Source organism: Anolis sagrei, chromosome 4, assembly GCF_037176765.1.
Source record: "Anolis sagrei isolate rAnoSag1 chromosome 4, rAnoSag1.mat, whole genome shotgun sequence".
In the NCBI taxonomy this organism is placed as follows: Eukaryota; Metazoa; Chordata; class Lepidosauria; order Squamata; family Dactyloidae; genus Anolis; species Anolis sagrei.
The window spans coordinates 87,751,065-87,768,594 of record NC_090024.1 but is presented as its reverse complement, the minus strand read 5'-3'; the positions used below and the strand labels follow the sequence as shown (position 1 = coordinate 87,768,594).

Sequence of the window (17,530 nt, the reverse complement as noted above, 5' to 3'; positions counted from 1 at the left end):
GAGATGAAACGTGAAACTCATTTATGTTTCATATACATCTGATACACATAGCCTGAAGGCAATATTATACAATACATGTTGCATGTGAAATGAAGTTTTTGTACATTGCATCATCAGAAAATACAAGTGTCATAACTGGCCAGCCATGTAGACAATTTTGGATTTTGGAATTCTTTTTATAATTTTTATTGGTTTTTAGTGTACACAAGAAACAAAGCAGACAACAGAAAAACAAAAAAAAATGAAAAAAGGGAAAAAAGAAAAAAGACATATAAAAGAGCAAGCAAATTTACAGAATGGTATACAGTCAGTGCTCGTTAACATGTGAAAAATCAAATTTGACTGTATAATTATTATACCTTAACTTTTATTGTCCCTCTAACCTCACGCCTGTGAACCCAACCCTATGACCTCTGACACCCCTCAGTATGGATCACATAACTAACCCACAACTATCCACATGTCTTCTTTCACTAAATCCCCTTTATGGATTTTGGAATTCTGGATAAGGAATTCTCAAGCTGTACAATCCATGTGCATTATAATTGGTATTATAAATTGTCACAGAGCTTTATACAGTTACAGAAGGAGTTCTATCCAAGCCCTAGCCTCAACTAGAACAGGCTCATTAAATCAATGGAAAATTAGGAGGTCAACACTTATGTATGTCAATTGTCCACTAAAGTTGAGACTGACAAGGGGTTTTAGACTTTGGAGTGCAGCTCCCAGAATCCCCCAGCCAGCACAACAAACAGTGAAGTTCGCTGAGCAATTCTGGTAGGAATTCAAGTCCCAAACAATACTGTTTCCATTCTCAAAAGCAAGGATGTCAAAGTCATTTTCACTGAGGGCCACATCAGCCTGTGGTTGCCTTCAAAGGGATAGTGAACCCATGGACAGAGAATCCATGGATACAGAGGGCTGGCTATAATTTTTTAATGTAGTGTTCAGTGCTCTTCAGTTTTTACCTAACTTGTGTCCCCAGATGTTACTGAATGACAACTCCCTTCTTATTTGATTATTTACCATGCAGAGTAGGGATACTGGGAATTGCAACTGCTTAGTACTTGTGGAAATAAAGCCCGATTTCTCTTTGGAGGGAAGCATATTAGAGGCAAAGATGAAGTACTTTGCCCACATCATGAGAAGATAGGAAAGCTTGGAAAAAACAATGGTGCTGGGGAAAATGGAAGGAAAAAGGAAGAGGGGCCGACCAAGGGCAAGATGGATGGATGGTATCCTTGAAGTGACTGGCTTGACTCTGAAGGAGCTGGGGGTGGCGAAGGCTGACAGGGAACTCTGGCGTGGGCTGGTCCATGAGGTCACAAACAGTCAGAAGTGACTGAACAAATAAACAACAACAGTGCTTGTGGCTCTGAAGCTAGAGAAAGGTTGAAGGACATTTTACAATCAGACATATCTTATACACTAGTCTTGTATATAAATTCAAACTCCACTATCCTGACTAAACAGAACAAACTGTAGGATCCCAGGTGTTACTGTATCACAACTCCTATCAACTCTAGTCATGATGATGTCTAATGGGGAGGAAGATAGAATTTGTAGTCCAGCACCCTATGGGCCACATAAAATGACAAGGTGGGCTGGATTTGGCTCGTGGCCCTTGAGTTTGACACACATGCTCTAAAATCTCATATCCCATGGCGAATTTTCATAAAATGAAAGCCCTTGTTAGTTCTTCAACTGATAATGTGGAAGATGGGCAAGTCAGGGTGACAAAAACCTATGAGCATTGTTGGCCTATGCTTTCTCCCATCTTGTATCATGGATCCCCAAATTCCTCCAAATCCAAATCCCGCAGCGCTGGAGCCAGGTTCTGGAAAGATAGAAGGCAAAGGCGACAAACAGCTTTCTTAAATACACACACACTTTCCCACCCGGCCCCCTCCTCCTCCTCTTCATCCCAGGAACTCAGCTGAGTGACAGCCCCTCTTGAGGTTGCGTGCGAGCGAGTTCAACTGGTGCTGTGTGGTCCGGGTGTGTGTGGTCTCCAGCTTGGCTGAGAGGCTGCTAACAGGGTGGATGAGAGAGAGAGAGAGAGCAACACTGTTTACTTTAATTTATTTCGGATGCCGGAACTGTGCCCGGAGTTTCTCCTGAGCTTGATTCCACCGTTAGTGGCAGCAATCCCTCACAGCTGCGGCCCAGTCTGAAATATGCACTGAACTCCTTGACCAAGTGCCTTTCCAGCATCTGCTTCAAGTCCAGCCTACTAATCCCTTGTGACTCAGAAAACTTAATGGCATCGTTGAGTGCTGTGATTATTTTAGTCTGACTCTGTCAAGATAGGGCATGTGTGTCCTGGAAGATGGACTTTTCTAGGGGTTATTTAAAGCAGGAATTAAGATGCTGACAAACATATATATATATATTCCTTGAAGATATCGCTATTGCCTGATCTGTGTGTTTAGGACAGTTTAAATTGCCAGATGGATTTTATTATTAATTGAAACGCTGGTTAGGTCTAACAGTTAGTGGAGTGATTAGGAATGTGCAGCATTTGGAATTGCCATCATCTGTCATCATTTTATTTATTTATTTTATTTACTTCTACCCCGCTCTATCTCACCCCAAGGGGGATTCAGAGCAGACTCCAATTTTGGCAAATATTCAATGCCACAATTGTACAAAAATCAAACAATACATAACACAGTTAACCATGAAAATAAAATAACATATAGAATACAAATTGAACCAATTAAGACATATAAAAACATTGTGTGTGTGTGTGTGTGTATAGCACCAATCCCAAAATCATTGCCCAAGTTGCTTCTTATGTTGGTTCCGTGAGAGTCTTTTGCACTTTAATTTTACTAATTGGCAAACGGCTGCTTCCTAAGCCAAGATTTTACTTTTTTTGGAAAGACCAGGAGGGAGTTGGCCAATCTGATGTCACTGAAGGCCACCACTGAGAAGGCCCAGTTTCTTGTCCCCACCAATCATGGCTGCGAAGGGGGTGGGACTGAAAGCAGAGCCTCCCAGGCAGATCTCAATGCTTGAACTGGTTCATAGAGGGAAATATGTTCGGACAGGTAATATTTCCAAACTTATTGGTATATTAGTTGCAGCTGATAGGAATTGTAGTCCAACAGCACTTGGAGAACCATATGTTGCCCATCTCTGGATTAGCGAGTTGAAATTGGTAATAGGGAGAGCCAAATTCAGATGTCCAGTGACCCCAAAACTCACAGAGGATGTATCCAATTTGTAGAATTATTGTTATTTGACACCACTTGAACCAATGGCTCAATTTTAGGGAATTCTAGGATTTGTAGTTTGATGAGTAAGTAGAACAATTTGGCAGCTAAATAATAATAATAATAATAATAATAATAATAATAATAATAATAGGTAAAAGTCGCATTGAGGAAAAACAACAGAAAAAACTCAGCCGTTATGAGGACCTCAAAATCGAACTGGGTACCATGCCAAAAGATCTCAGCCGGCATTTGGAAACAATGAACATTGACAAAATCACGATCTGTCAACTGCAAAAGGCCACCTTACTTGGATCTGCACATATCAGTCGAAAATACATCACACAGTTCTAGACGTTTGGGAAGTGTTCGACTTGTGATTTTGTGAAACAAAATCTACCATAGAGATCCCGTTTGCAGTGACATACTGTGTTTTTGTGTCAGTAAAATAATAATAATAATAATAATAATAATAATAATATACTTTTATTTCTTACCCACCTCTCCTCATGGTTCAAGGTGGGTTACATTGCGAAAGCACATAATCAAAACACATAATCATTTAAAACACCCTGTAGAATACATATACTAAACATATTTCCATAAAATACATATTAAAATACACAAAACGAAAGTTAGACATAGAATGGAATTTTAAAATTTCTCACTAAAACTGTCATCATTAAGACTTTATAAACCTAAAACTCCCATGATGTTGAGCCAAGGTAGTTAAAGTGGTGGCAAACTGCATTAATTCTGCAATTAGATGCACCCTGATGGACTTTGAACCAGCCTCTGTGGCCTCATCTACACTGCCATATTATGCAGTTTGAAACTGCATTATATAAGGTGTAGATGAGGCCTGTATCTCATCCTGACCTATATCACAGGGCTATTGTGAGAATAACGTAGGGGGAAACTAGTAGAAACACGGAGGCTGCCTTGAAAAGACAGATAAAAATGTAATAACAATTATGATACTTACAGCATTGATGAACAGAATACTGATGTGTGCCATCTCTGATCCATACTAACAAACACATCCCCATACTTTGTCTATTGCCGTTCTTTTTGCTTGCTACTTATGAATTGGATTTGAACCTGAAACATCAACCTTTTGTATTTATTTTATAATTATATAGATGTTAAAATGCTAGTTGAATTAGACTATTTTGGGGGATAGTCAAGCAAAGTAGAAATGTTAAAAGTGTTAGTGTTACTTAAAAGTAAGCTTCATTGACCTCTGCTGAACTTATGTTTGAGAAATTATATAAAAGAGCGCATTGTAAAAGAAAAAAAAGAAAATTAGCATAGTTGTTATTTGCTTTGCTTATGTTTGCTTGACATGAATGCTGGCTATGAGATAAGACAAATGAACCTTTCGTTGTTTCATTAAACTAAAATGACCTTTTGCTTAATACATGCTTACCTTTTCATTTTAAGTATCTGAGAATTATTTGAGGATTTAAAAAAACAACCTCAAAATGTAACATTCATGACCGATATCAAAATAACAAGTCTCCTTTCATTATTTAAACAAACATGCATGCACTCTTAATATGACTTGGAATTTCAACATTGTTTAGCTTATTCATTCCTAGGCCTTCCTGGCTAGCTCGCAGAAATGCAATTTATATTTGTTCTGTAAAGGGCCATAATATTCGTAGCATAAGTGGTGTAGGCTGTAGAAAATCTGTGGCTCTAAAGTCTTCCAGAAGGATCAAGAATTGCTACTCACGGTTTTTAGAAGTCTGACTTGAGAACAATTGGTAGCTGATGGTTTCCATTGTCTGTAGGAAGTGAATCTGCTCTTGAGTTTTGTCTGAATTTTAAATATATTTTATGTATTGATCAGACTTATATCCCAAATTCTCTCAAATGAGACATAAAGCAGCTTACAATATAAATTAAAATAGAACATCTACAACAACATGTACAAAAGATAAAAAAGATTAAACCATACATCCAATTAAACACTCTGAAGACTTTAAGATTAAAATGCTTAACACAATCAAAATACTTAAAATGCATATTGAAAACAGCACACCAAATTGAATATCCGTCTATCCTGTTCAATTAAGGATGGATACTTGTTTAAATAGCCGTCATGCCAGCCACATGACCTTGGAAGTGTCTACAGACAACACTGGCTCTTCGGCTTAGAAATGGAGATCAGCACCAACCTCGAGAGTTAGACACGACTGGACTTAATGTCAGGGGAAAACCTTTAACTTTACTCTTGAGTTTAAAACCACAATGAAAAAGCCCTGTCATGTTCTGCTTATTGCATTGTTTCACTGATCCATTTCAAGGGTCTCTCAAGCATTGTGTCTGTGTAATAATTGAACAGGCAGTATTAACAAGAACAGAAAACTTAACTGGAGAATTGTTGGGGGAATTGTTGGTCAATTGGACTGAGTAGTCAGGGTTCAAAATGGTTGGGGGATTGTCGTTCAACACTAGTGTTTCACCTTTATACATACTGACATACTAGCATGTGAATTAAAAATGCAACAATAAACAGTTAAAACTCTGTATTGTCGAAGGCTTTCATGGCCGGAATCACAGGGTTGTTGTAGGTTTTTTCGGGCTATGTGGCCATGTTCTAGAGGCATTCTCTCCCGACGTTTCACCTGCAGCTATGGCAAGCATCCTCACTACCTCTAGAACATGGCCATATAGCCTGAAAAAACCTACAACAACCCAGTTAAAACTATTTTTAGTCAACAAACCAATGCCAAACAAACAAGTAAAAACCAAAGATAAGTCTGAATAAATATATTTTGCTTGCTTGTGGAAGGACAACAAGGAAGGGCCGGGAATTTCAAAACCTAAGAGCAGTCACATAGAAAGCCATGTTTTGTTTGAGAGAATGGCATCCTCTGAAGATCTTAATACTCAGGCTATCTCAATTTGGAGGGAAATGAAGTCGTTCCAGTAGCCTCAATGTGGTTACATGAGAGAAAAGACAGCACTTTCATATTCTTTGTAGCAGGACAGACACTACAGTGGCTCCATTAACACCACACACATCATAATGAAATTGCCATAAGTAGCCACACATTTCCCTTTAGTGAACTCATGTCACTGAAAGGTGACAGTCCATATTTCCAATCCTTTACATTGTCTTTCGCCACATAGCTGTGGACACACTGCTTTTTTCCTGTCCTGCATGCAAATGAACGTAATTTCTGTTCAGCAGGGATGTGCTACTGCTAATCTATTGACATATTATTATTATTTGCACACACTGACTTTTAAAAAATCTTGTTGGGAATGCTCACCTTCCACCAACCAGTTCCACCCACCACTAACTCCTCCTTCTAACTAACATCGCAGCAAACTGATGTCACCTGGAAGTCCAACCAAATGTCTTTAACACCAATTTTTCTGTAAATCCTTGGGATAAAAGCCAAGTTAAAAAACAGATTAAAGGCCAAAGACATACACTACAAATAAAATGTTATAGTCATTGTGTATCAGGATCAGTGCACCTGTGAAGTGAGTACAATATTTTTAGTCCATGTAGACAAGCCCAAAGACTATGTACTTTTCCAAAACAAACACCCCAGTTATTAGTCCCAATTTAGAGTAGATCACCTGAATCAATAGGAGTTACATAAATGTTGATTTACCAGAGCCCATTCATTGCATGAGTCTGTTCTAGTTGGGATTAACAGTGGGACCACACACTGCACTTCTCTGTAGAAATATTTTGCTTTCTCTTATGTATATTTACCAAGATTCACTCATTTGGTTTGATTTGTGTTTCTTGGTATATATCTGCAAGTCACCTTCAACATATGGGGCTCTCTCCTAAGGTTTTCTTGCTGTGGTGCATTCAGAGCAGGTATGCTACTACCATCCTCTAAGGCTGAGAGAATGTGATCTGCCCATGTTCACCACTGGGTGAGGATTTACATCTTGGTCTCTCCCAGAATCTTAGTCCATCATTTTACCATCACAGTCCTTGGGTGCATTTAAATTTTGTGATACTATTAAAATGGCTTAAAATCTCCAAATTAAGTAAAACTTAATTAACTGATTGACAGCCTTTGTGAAAAGCACAGGGTTCCAAACACCATTTTAAAGCATTCATTGCCTTGCTTTGAAGCTTTGTAAAATGCCCGTCATATTAGTTTAGCAATTTTGTTAAGAATGGATACTGATCCAATTTTTTGTTTAAGGAAAAGAAATAAAAAACCAACCAAAAGACCCACCTATAATACTTTTGAGTTTTACTTCATGCTTTCCATTCCAGTGAGGATATTTTTATGGTGCTCTGTCTGTAATAAGCATAGAAATTGTTGAATAAAAATATTACATTTTGGAAGGCTCAGCATTTTTATTACATGTATCCATACTGTAATGGAAAGAGATAGTGTGTGCCAGGTTCTGAAATCCAATAATGCGTGCTTCAGTATTTTGTAATATTACTGTCTAGTATAGTCTTAATTTCATGGGCATCACCTGAATGCCTTAGCATTACAGACTAAATCAGAAGGGCTACTGGTAGGGGGGGGGGGAGTATAAAACGCATTGCCAATATATGTATTTTTCACAATAGTGCTTTTCTGAGCAATCACCTAGTTTGAATCCTTTATTTTACTTTGGGACTATTAATCGCCCTCCATATTTACCATAATCTGTTACAGTGATCCCTTGTGGTGTAATCTGTGTGTGGATTCCCTTCTGACATATCAAAGCCCAAAATTAACTGTGGGGTTGCATTTTTGCTCAGCAAATTTTGTGCATCGAATCCATTTTTTATATTCCCACAAAAGACCACTCTATCATCTCATAACAGAATCAGTTTGACTTCGTTTCAATTTCATCCCTTCGAATGGGTTTTCCTCTCAAAGTATAAGAACAATTAACGAAGACAGTTGCCTGTCCCTTGTGGACAAGATTAAGGAAGCCACCAGTTGATTTAAAGCCTTGAAGCATTTGTTTGACTCATTGAAGATTTGAGAAATATCTGTTTAATTTGTTCAATAATAAAGGACTTTGTTTAACCTTTCAAGCCATCTAAAGACCATTTCTTCAGGAAAATCCTTGAGGGCCTCTTTCATGGTGCCCTGGCTTCCCGCTGGGCACAAGGTGCACGTCCTATTTCAAAAGACAATTATTACAGGTCCAGTGCGTGACAGAACAATAAGCCTCAACACTATAAGAGTATTTCGCAAGACCAGTCACTCTCATCACAATGGTGTAGTAACATTGAGGCCACAGATCATATTTCAACTCTTGCAGACCACAGGTTGGGAGCCACTGACCTACAGGCTTAAATCCAATTACTATTTTCAGTTATAATAGACACTGGGTACATCATTCACTATTAAATTAATGTAGTTTGACACCACTTTTAACCGTCATAATAATAATAACCATCATCATCATCTTTATTTATACCCTGCTTCCATCTCCCCAAAGGGGACTCAAAGCGGCCAAGCCCAGCAATACACCACAGCAAAATAAAATGTAAACAACAAAAATAACATCACAATAAAATAAATAAGCCATTCAAGTAAAATAAACAGTGCAAAATAACATAATAGAAAATAAAACACAGTGGGCGGGCCAAATACATGACATAAAATGATAAAACTCTGGATGAGATAGCTATGAAAAAGGTATATTTGTGCGGGAGGAGCTCATAGGGGACAGAACAGTGGAGTTAGACTTTCAATAAGGTGGGGGAAGTGCAATATGAGGAAAACACTGTGGGTGAAACAACAGGAATGGAATATATGGTCACTCTCCAAAGGCACATCCGAAAAGCCAAGTATAGATTTGATGTGAAACTAGTAAGTGAATGTACTCTAGCTGGGAATAGCATTTGATTCAGCCACTGTCTATAGCAGGGTTGAGGACTATTTTAGACCTAGGACCCTCCAGGGCTCATGTGGATTACAATAAAATAAACCAAAAGCACAGTAGCTGTAATTCCACTTCTGACTCTCAAAAATATAAGACAGTCCATGGAAGCATTGAAACTCTTGTCACAAAAAAGAAGGTCTGGAGGAATTGAGGACCACAAACCTTGAACTGTAATAAAATAGATCAGGGATCCTCAAACTAAGGCCCGGGGGCCGGATGCAGCCCTCCAAGGTCATTTACCCGGCCCTCGCTCAGGGTCAACCTAAGTCTGAAACGACTTGAAAGCACACAACAACAACAACAACAACAACAACAATTCTATCTCATCAGTCAAAAGCAGGCCCACACTTTCCATTGAAATACTAAGTTTATATTTGTTAAAATTGTTCTTCATTTTAATTATTGTATTGTTTTTAAGTGTTTTTGCACTACAAATAAGATATGTGCAGTGTGCATAGGAATTCATTCATGTTTGTTTTTCAAATTATAATCCGGCCCTCCAACAGTTTGAGGGACTGTGACCTGGCCCTCTGTTTAAAAAGTTTGAGGACCCCTGAAATAGATCTTTGCATTTTGCTCTAAAATAATACATCAGAAGACAGTTCAATATACATTGTTATATTGCAGTAATATCATAAATAACAATTGGTTTATAATACATAGATTTTTTCCTTAACTTTTATAGTTTCATGTATATGCTTATTGTTTTTATATGTTTGTTCATACGGCATTAAATTGTTGCCAATTTGTAAGCCGCTGTGAGTTCCCTTCAGTATGAGAAGAGCAGGATATAAATATAGTAAATAAATAAATATTCTAAGCCACTATTGCAATACTGGTGCTCTTTTTAAAACATTAATTGTAATATATATCTGTGTCTGAATCCTGCATTAGTTTTCAATTACTAAGTGACAAGTTCCCTTTATAATACTGTAGTCACATAATTTTAAATTTTTAGCATTTCAAATTAAGGATTGTTCCAACTTGTGCAATGTTGGATATTTTTGTTAGGAACTGAATAATGGAACCACATTATTGGCCTTTCCTCCCTAAACTGTAGTAATCAGAGAGACAGAACGTTTTTCAACAGATGGAGTAATTTTTCACAAAGTGTAGGACTCAGCTATTTTGTTCATAAAAACAACTGTCTGGACTGTGAATCCATTTCCCCCTCTCCCTTGACTGAGCGTAATGCTGAAGACCCCACATTTATTGTGATATGGAGTTTTATTGTAAGAAACGACCCTTTTCATCAGATGCATGCTGGAGAGGTGTTGAAGATGCATATAGTGAATGAAGAACTGAGAGGAGGCTGAGAGGAGATATGATAGCCATGTATAAATATGTGAGAGGAAGCCACAGGGAGGAGGGAGCAAGCTTGTTTTCTGCTTCCTTGGAGACTAGGACGCGGAACAATGGCTTCAAACTACAAGAGAGGAGATTCCATCTGAACATTAGGAAGAACTTCCTGACTGTGAGAGCCGTTCAGCAGTGGAACTCTCTGCCCCGGAGTGTGGTGGAGGCTCCTTTTTTGGAAGCTTTTAAGCAGAGGCTGGATGGCCATTTGTCAGGGGTGATTTGAATGCAATATTCCTGCTTCTTGGCAGGGGGTTGGACTGGATGGCCCATGAGGTCTCTTCCAACTCTTTGATTCTATGATTCTATAAAGAAAACTCTTATATTAGAACAAGTTACAAAAGGTCACCAAGCCTATAGATTGTTGTCTAATGCTCATTTTTGTATGTATCAGATAACAGATTACAGTTTGGAATAAATCACTAATAGTATATCCAGTTTTTCCCTTGTGATAGAAGACCAATTAATGTGAATGCATGTAAAATCTTAAGAAATAACTACACACTCTGATAGTCCATAGATCAAATGTATAGGGTATCTAGTTACATTAGACAGTCCATGGATATAGTTTCCGGGGGGAAATGTGTTAGAACAGACATCAGCTAGTGAAGAACAAAAACATTCATCTTGCTATATATTACACATATGTCCTCTTTACTTCAGAACTTCTAAGTATTTATTTATTTTGTGTCAAAAGCATTGCATAAATTAGTATAAAACTGATAAAATGGAGCACAAGCAGCTAAATAATTTTAGACCAAAAACGGGCAACAGCAACTGCATTGTCTGTAGCTTTGAATAATTCTTCCTCTGTCCATGAGACAGGGCATTGTGGGCAAGAATACAGATGTGGAGTTGTTTGTTCTGCTCCACAGTCGCACAAGGTGGAAGATTCTTCCAAGTACTGCCATATAGCCAGGTTGTCTTTTGATCTGCCCACTCAACTTCTGAGTCTGTTCAGGGATTTCGGAGTTGCCCATTCTTGGTTTGCCCCTGGAGGCAGACCCTTGTAGTGGGCCATCCAGTTGGCATTTTACTCTTGCTGTTGCTGGGGGAATATTAAGAGGGATGGAGGTTCTCCTGAAGCTTTCCCTTGATTTGAGTCTCCTGGGAGTGGCTTTCATAGTGTTCAATCTTATTTCTCTTACAGTTAGCAGCAATTTCCCATCGCACATGGGGAGGGGAGCCAAGCCAGCTAGCTTATAGAGTCTATCAAGAGGTGTGGGTTTGAGACATACTGTGATTATTCTACATTCCTACTTCTAAGTAAAGCACTCACAAGTTACACAATGGTCAGATAACACTTAGTAAATGTTAACTACTGGGCCCATGGCTTGTCTAGTCTGTCAAGGTTTAAGAAGTAACCATATAGGCCAGTGGTTCCCAACCTGTGGTCCGTGGACCACCAGTGGTCCTCAAGAACGAAAATATGTTTGGTGGCCTCACCATTATTACACCATTGCCTTGAAACCACACAGCAACAAGAGCGACTGGTCTCGGAAAATCCTCTTATAGTGCTGAGCTAACAGGGATGTCAGGAGGGGAGAGGATGACTACCCACAAAAGATTACTACTACCATATTACCTCTACATTATTAAATATGGTTTTTTATGGGCAAGCATATGGCGACTACTGGATGGCATATGTTCTGTATCAGAAACCAGAGCTGATGTGGTCTATCCAATGCAATTTTCTGAATCAGCACCCCAAATAACCAAACCGAATCTAAAGTTGATCACAAACTGATTCGTAACCCTTTTGGTTCTAATGTTGGAGAGTGGTCCCTGGTTAAAAAGAAGGTTGAGAACCACTGATATAGGCTGAAGTATTCTGGCAGTTATAGAACTAAACATAAGTTTTGACAAAAAATATTTGTCAGGCAATTTCCAGAATAAAGTTAGATATTGGGGGATTCTCTTTTGGGACTATGTTTCCCTTGGGAATTTTACTATTGTAGCAAAACTCCTCCAGGATGCTGTTCAATGTTTAATATTCCCAACCTATGAATTCAGTAGACCTGAACTTTCCAAACTATGTGTCATAACACATTAGTGTGTTGGTTGCAGTGTGTGTTGTGCAAACGTAATGAGAAATCACAAGAATCTTGGAAGTGTGTTATTTATTTATTTATTTACTTACTTTGCTTCTATACCGCTGTTCTCAGCCCAGGGGCGACTCACAGCGGTGTACAACATGGGAAGAACAAATACAAAACACAGTATAAAAACAATTCTCAAACCATTATGCAAAAAACATTATACAAAAAGCATTATACAAACATTGTCATTACTACGAAAACCATTCAGCGTCGTCTCATCGTCCAAACCACAATCCAATATCATTTTCCATTATTCCATTCCTATAGTCATTACCAATCATTGCACTTCTTGTTCGAACGCCTTCTTGAACAACCAGGTTTTTAATTTTCTGCGGAATATCAACAGGGAAGGAGCCTGTCTGATGTCCACGGGAAGGGTGTTCCACAGCCGAGGGGCCACCACCGAGAAGGCCCTATCTCTTGTCCCCGCCAGCCGTGCTTGTGAAGCAGGCGGGATCGAGAGCAGGGCCTCCCCGGAAGATCTTGCAAATCACATATTTTTAAAAATATCTTGCAAATCACATATTTTTAAAAAATATAAATGAACCGCTTTCATGAGATATGTTGTGTCCACATACACTTCATTATTACAGTTTATGTATGTGTCCATATATCTTACAAGGGATTCGATTAACCTCAGGTTTACTAGCAAACTCTGTACGCCCATAGTAGAGTATCGCTTATCCAACCTTCACTCATCCAACGTTCTGTATTACCCAATGCAATCTGCCTCCCGCCCAGATCCACAGCTGTTTCAATACATTGCGATATTTTGGTGCTAAATTAGTAAATACAGTAATTACTACATTACGTTATTGTGTATTGAACTGCTTTTTCTGTTGATTTGTTGTAAAACATGATGTTTTGGTGCTTAATTTGTAAAATCATAACGTAATTTGACATTTAATAGACTTTTCCTTAATCCCTCCTTATTATCCAACATTTTCGCTTATCCAACATTCTGCCGGCCCATTTATGTTGGATAAGCAACTCTACTGTAATGTAAAACCTATGGGTATGGTGATGAGATAACAAAGGTGCATCTACATTACTAAATTAATGCAGTTTGACACCACTTTAACTGCCCTGGCTCAATGCTATGGGATCCATGGAGTTCTAGTTTGGTGGGGCACCTGCATTAGCCAGTCAAAGAAGCTAAAGACCTTGTAAAACTACAACTCATACTAAGTAAGGCAAGGGGCAACCCTTTCCTGTAAGGCTCCCTAGATCAGAGCTACGAACACAACATAGCTTTAGTCAGATCCCAGCTGTTCTGAACGTTAGCCTTCAGGAACTGTCCTTTTATAACTTCTGGCTCCCTCGCCCTTCCTCCAGGAGCGGAATCCTCTCCTCTGATTGGCTTTGCCTGCCTGAATGACAGCCCGGCCTCAGCCAACCAAGATTGACTTAGCGTTCTTCCCTGGCCGGCGAAGCTTGATTCCTCACTCTTCCTTGAAGGGAGGGACCTTTTGCTCTCACTGGCTGGGGCTGCCTGAATGACATCGCGCTCAGCCAATCGGATTGACAGAGCTTGGACAAACCTTCCTCCTTTTTTTCTTCGGCCGACTTTGCGTCACGTGTGGCTTGGCCTCCGCCCCGCCCTTCCCTTGGGATTCCCTCGGCCCAGGGCTTCTCCCACCAGTCGCGCGCCCGGCGCTAGGTAGGACCATTGGGTTGGCGCGCGAGGCGGCCGGGGTGGGGGCGGGGCTTACCTGCGCGCGAGGGGGCTGCGGCCTCGCGCTCCTGCCAGTCAACAAACCATTTTATTAAGAGAGAGGGAAAGGGGGGAGGGGCAGCTCTTATCTCTCAGCTTCCTTGTAAATAAGTAGGCCTCGCATCCTTCCACAGTCTATATACTGCTCGCTATACCTCCTAGCTGTCTGTCAGACCTGTCTGGCTACTACTGCCCTGGAGAGGAGGAACCCCAACAAGTTGTCATTAATGGAGGCTGCCTGTAATGGTGTTCAACCTGTCAGCAGAGCCCAGTCTCACAAACCTTGCACTCCTACCTTTCCATACTGTTAGGTTGGCTTGTGGTGAATGACCTCCACTTTAACTACTGTTGGATCATGGGAGCTGTAGTTCCACAAAGTCTGCCAAATAGTGTTGGGCCCTCTCATATTTCCATGGCATTGAGGCACTGCGGTTAAAGTGGTGTCAAACTGCATTCATTCTACAGTGTACAAAGATTAAAGTTTGTACGCCAGCTGTGCCCATTCCTTGAGAAGTCTGACTTGGACACAGTGGTCCACGCTCTGGTTACATCCCAAATAGACTACTGCAACGCTCTCTACATGGGGCTGCCTTTGAAAACTTCTCAGAAGCTTCAATTAGTCCAGCGGTCGGCGGCCAGGTTATTAATTGGAGCGGCGTACAGGGAACATACCACTCCTCTGTTGCGCCAGCTCCACTGGCTGCCGATTAGCTTCCGGGTACAATTCAAAGTGCTGGTTTTAACCTTTAAAGTCCTGAACGGTTCTGGCCCAGATTACCTATCCAAACGTATCTCCTGCTATGAACCATCACGAAGCTTAAGATCATCAGGAGAGGCCCTGCTCTCGATCCCACCACTCTCACAAATGCGGTTGGTGGAGACAAGAGACAGGGCCTTCTTGGCAGTGGCCCCTCATCTGTGGAACTCTCTCCCTAAGGATTTCAGGTTGGCCACCTCCCTCCTGTCCTTTAGAAGACAACTGAAGACCTGGCTCTGGGGCCAGGCGTTCGATTAGAAGCCAGTGGCAATAGGAAAAGGAAATTTTGATTTTGTGACATGGATTCTCCCAGCTCAGCTTGGTTTTACTGGCACGTTAATCTATTAAGTTATTGTTAAATTTTACTGATGATGTACAATGTTTTAAAATGATTTTATTGTGAATTGTAATTTTTATGGTATTTATGCTGTTAGCATCCTTTAATGCTCATGTGAGGCCGCGCTGAGTCCCCCTTGTGGGGAGAAGGGCGGGATATAAATATTTTAAGTAAATAAATAAATAATAGGCCAGGCATGGGCAAACTTCAGCCCTCCAAGCGTTTTGGACTTCAGCTATCACAATTCCTAACGGCCAATAGGAATTGTGGGAGTTGAAGTCCAAAACACCTGAAGGGCCAAAGTTTGCCCATGCCTGGTGTAGACGCACTCTGTTTCGTGTGTTACCATGTCAAATGACAGCCCTGTTTCCATTCACTTGGCCCTCAGTTGAAGGGAGATGTTGACAAGCTGGAATGTGTCCAGGGGAAAGTGACTAAAACGATCAAAAGTCTGGAGAACAAGCCCTATGAGGAGCGGCTTAAAGAGCTGGGCATGTTAAGCCTGCAGAAGAGAAGGCTGAGAGGAGACATGATGAGGGCCATGTATAAATCTGTGAGGGGAAGTCATAGGGAGGAGGGAGCTGCTCTGGAGACTAGGAGGTAGAACAATGACTTCAAACTACAGGAAAGGAGATTCCACCTGAGCATGAGGAAGAACTTCCTGATTGTGTGAGTTGTTCAGCAGTGGAACTCTCTGCCCCGTAGTGTGGTAGAGGCTTTTAAGCAGAGGCTGGATGGCCATCTGTTGAGGGTGCTTTGAATGCAGTTTTCCCGCTTCTTGGCACAATGGGATTGGACTAGATGGCCTGCGAGGTCTCTTCCAACTCTTATGATTCTATTATTCAGAAGAAGGACAGTGTGGCAGGCGCTGTCGTGTTACCTTGTTGTCACAAGGCCTTTTTTCACAGCTGATAACAAAGCAAAGACAGTTGCTGTTGAATCTGCATTATAGTGTCAGTGTACACTGGGGATCCTCAAACGTTTTAGACAGAGGGCCAGTTCACAGTTCCTCAGCCTGATGGGGGCTGTGGTATAGTTTATTGTGGTTTTAGAGTTAGAGAAACCCTCTCACAGAGTTTTCATATCAAAATTTATTCAAAGGGGATTTGAGGCTGAGAGAGTGGGACTAGCCCAAAGGCAATCCCCTGGGTTCAGAGCCACAGTCCAAGGTTCAAGCCACTACACTATGCTTTCTGTAGTCCTTCCCTCACTATTTCCTACCTACCTTTCTTTCTTCCTTTTCTCCTTCCCTCCATTTTTTGAGAAGAAAGAATCATTGGCAATCATCTTTGAGAGTTCTTGGAGAATGGGAGAAGTTCCAGCAGATTGGAGGAGGGCCAATGTGGTCCCAATCTTCAAAAAGGGAAAAAAAGATGACCCAAACAACTACCGTCCGGTCAGCCTCACGTCGATACCGGGCAAGATTCTGGAAAAGATTGTTAAGGAAGCGGTCTGCAAACACTTAGAAACAAATGCAGTCATTGCTAATAGTCAACATGGATTTATCAAAAACAAGTCATGCCAGACTAATCTGATCTCTTTCTTCAATAGAGCTACAAGCTGGGTAGATGCGGGGAATGCCATGGATGTAGCGTACCTGGATTTCAGTAAGGCCTTCGACAAGGTCCCCCATGACCTTCTGGCAAGGAAACTAGTCCAATGTGGGCTAGGCAAAACTACGGTGAGGTGGATCTGTAATTGGTTAAGTGGACGAACACAGAGAGTGCTCACTAATGCTTCCTCTTCATCTTGGAAAGAAGTGACGAGCGGAGTGCCGCAGGGTTCCGTCCTGGGCCCGGTCCTGTTCAACATCTTTATTAATGACTTAGATGAAGGGCTAGAAGGCATGATCATCAAGTTTGCAGACGACACCAAATTGGGAGGGATAGCCAATACTCCAGAGGACAGGAGCAGGATTCAAAATGATCTTGACAGGTTAGAGAGATGGGCCAAAACTAACAAAATGAAGTTCAACAGTGACAAATGCAAGATACTCCACTTTGGCAGGAAAAATGAAATGCAAAGATACAGAATGGGCGACACCTGGCTCGAGAGCAGTACGTGTGAAAAAGATCTTGGAGTCCTCGTGGACAACAAGTTAAACATGAGCCAACAATGTGATGTGGCGGCAAAAAAAGCCAATGGGATTTTGGCCTGCATCAATAGGAG

General features: G+C 40.7%; 1 protein-coding gene across 1 annotated transcript in view; it reads left to right on the top strand.

Moving 5' to 3' along the window:
* The first annotated feature begins 14,104 nt into the window (after positions 1-14,104).
* The window catches only part of EXOC2 (exocyst complex component 2), an 85,401-nt gene continuing 81,975 nt past the window's right edge, over positions 14,105-17,530 (top strand). The window contains exon 1 of the mRNA XM_060774742.2: positions 14,105-14,213. The gene's annotated coding sequence lies outside the window, so the exon portion shown is untranslated. The remainder of the gene's footprint in view (positions 14,214-17,530) is intronic.